Source organism: Nannospalax galili, unplaced genomic scaffold (genome assembly GCF_000622305.1).
Source record: "Nannospalax galili isolate Female #2095 unplaced genomic scaffold, S.galili_v1.0 scaffold828, whole genome shotgun sequence".
Taxonomy (NCBI): domain Eukaryota; kingdom Metazoa; phylum Chordata; class Mammalia; order Rodentia; family Spalacidae; genus Nannospalax; species Nannospalax galili.
Window position 1 is genome coordinate 2372546 of NW_008359075.1, and position 3127 is coordinate 2375672.

Genomic DNA, 3127 nt, shown 5'->3' on the forward strand with positions numbered 1-3127 from the left:
ATCACTATATCCAACCAAAATGTCTATTATAGTTGAAGGGGAAAGAAAAATCTTCCATGACATAAATAGGCTGAAGGAATTCTTGTCCACAAAACCAGCCCTTCAGAGAATTCTGGGAGCAATACAAAGAGCTGAAGGAAGTAAAGACTATACACAAGGGGTTACAGAAAGGAGCTCATTGAAGGTATAACTGTGGAAATGCACAGCTACACCAAGAATGTAAACAGAAATAAAAATGACAGGAATCAATACACGTCTTTCATTAATAACTCAAAAGACACAGACTAGTTGAGTGGATAAAGAAACAAAAACCCCATCTTTTTGTTGTCTGCAAGAAACCCATCTTATTTTCAAGGACAGGCACTACCTTAAGGTGAAAGGATGGGGAAAAAATATTCCAAGAAGATGGTACTAAGAAAAAAGCAGGAGTTGTAATTCTATTATCTGACAAGATAGACTTCAAACTAAAACTAATCAGAAGACGTAAGGAGGACCACTTCATTTTGATCAAAGGAGCAATTGACCAAGAAATTACAATCATGAACACATATTCAACAAACTGTGGTACACCCAACTTCATAAAAACTACTACAGGACTTTAAGACCCAGATTAATCCTAACCCATTAATAGTGGGGGAATTCAATACCATATTGTCTCCATTATATAGGACAACAGGACAGAGAATTAATAAAGAGACCTCTCAATTAACAATCCCCTACATCAAATGGACCTAACAGACATCTACTGAATATTCCACCCAAGTACCAAAGGATATACTTTCTATTCAGTGCCCCATGGAACTTTCTCTAAAATCTACCACATGCTGGGGCACAAAACAAGCCTCAACAAATACAAAAGGTTTGAAATAATTCTATGCGTTCTATCAGACCACAATGCAATAAAGCTTAAAATCAACACCAGAAGAAACCTTAGTAGCGACATGAACACATGGAGATTAAATAACACACTCCTGAATGATGAATGTAAGAATAGAAAAATTAAGAAAGAAATAAAAGTATTCCTGGATCTGAATGAAAAGGGCAATGCAACACAACAAAACCTCTAGGACACGTTGAAAACAGTCCTTAGAGGAAAATTTATGGCTTTAAGTGCCTACATTAAAATATCAGAAAGAACACAAATAAATGACTTAACATTGCAACTCAATATACTTGAAATAAACAACAAATGAAATTCAAACCCAGAAGACAGAAGAAATAACAAAAATCAGAGCAGTAATTAATGAAATAGAAACAAAGAAAACAATATGAAGAATTAATGAATCCAAGAGCTGGTACTTTGAAAAGATAAACAAGATTGACAGACCCTGATCCCAGTTAACCAAAAGAAAGAAAGAGCACCTCCATATCAACAAAATCAGAGTGGAAAGGGGAAACATCACACACACCAAAAAGATTCAGAAAATTATAAGGGAATACTTTAAAGACCTATATGTCACTAAATTTTGATGCCAAAAAGAAATGGACAGGTATCAAAAAGATCAGAATCACAAAAACAAAACCAAGAAGAGATCAAGAGTTTAAACAGACCCATAACACATAAGGAGAATGAAACAGTAATCCATAACATCCCAACTAAAAAAAAAAAAAAACCCAGACCAGATGGATTTGCTGCAGAATTCTACCAGACATTTAAAGAATATCTATACCCAATACTACTTAATTTATTCAAAAAGATAGAAATGGGAGGAGAAATTCCAAATTCCTTCTGTGAAGCTAGCATCACTCTAATACCAAAGCCAGGTAAAGATACAACCAAAAAAGAAAACTATAGACCCATATCCTTAATGAACTTAGATATAAAAATTCTCAACAAGATACTTGCAAACCGCATACTGACACACATCAAAGAGATTATCCACCATGTTCAAGTCGGATTTATTCCAGAGATGCAGGGATGGTTCAATATAAGTCAATAAACATCATAAATCACATAAATGGACTCAAAGATGAAAACCACGTGGTCATTTCAATACATTCAGAGAAGGCCTTTGACAAAATTCAGCATGCAGTTATGTTCAAAATCCTAAAGGGAATTGGACTGGAAGGACCATACCTCAATATAATTAAAGCCATATAAAACAGACCCACAGCCAACATCATTCTAAATGAAGAAAAACTGGAAGCATTCCCATTGAAATCAGGAACCAGACAAGGCTGTCCATTATCTCCACTCCTTTTTAACATAGTGTTTGAAACTCTTGTAAGAGCAATAAGACAAGAGAGAGAAATTAAGGGGGTAATAATTGGAAAATAAGAGATCAAGTTATCCCTTTTTACAGATGATATGATATTATATCTAACAGACACCAAAATTCCACTGAAAACTCCTAGAAATGATTAACACTTTCAATAAAGTGGCAGGTTACAAATTTAATCTACAAATGTCTGTAACCTTTATATATACCAGTAAGAAGCAAAAAGAGAAAGAGTATATGGAAACAATTCCTCTCACAGTAGCCTCATAAAACAAAATAAAATATCTTGGAATAAACCTGACCACTGACATTAAAGTCCTCTACAAATAAAAATTTAAATCTTTAAAGAGAGAGATCGAGGAAGACACCAGAAGATGGAAGGACCTCCCATACTCATGGACTGGAAGAATTAATATTGTGAAAATGACCATCCTACCAAAAGCCATTTATAAATTCAATGCAATGCCAATCAAAATCCCTACATTCTTCACAGAATTGGGAAAAAACATCATGTGGAAGCATAAAAGACTTCGAATAGCCAAAGCAACCCTGAGTGCTAAGAGCAATGCTGGGGGGATTATTATACCAAATTTTAAACTATATTGCAGAGCTATATTCATAAAAACAACATAGTACTGGCACAAAAATACGCCTGTATACCAATGGAACAAAATTGAAGATCCAAATATGAGTGCATGCAATTTCAGCCACATGATATTTGACAAAGGGGCCAAGAACATTCATGGGAGGAAAGACAGCATCTTCAGCAAATGGTGCAGGCAAAACTGGACCTCCACCTGTAGCAGAATGAAACTAGATCCTTATCTCTCACCTTGCACAAAAGTCAACTCCAAATGAATCAAAGACCTCAATGTGAAACTGGAAACCCTGAAACTATTAGAAGAAAA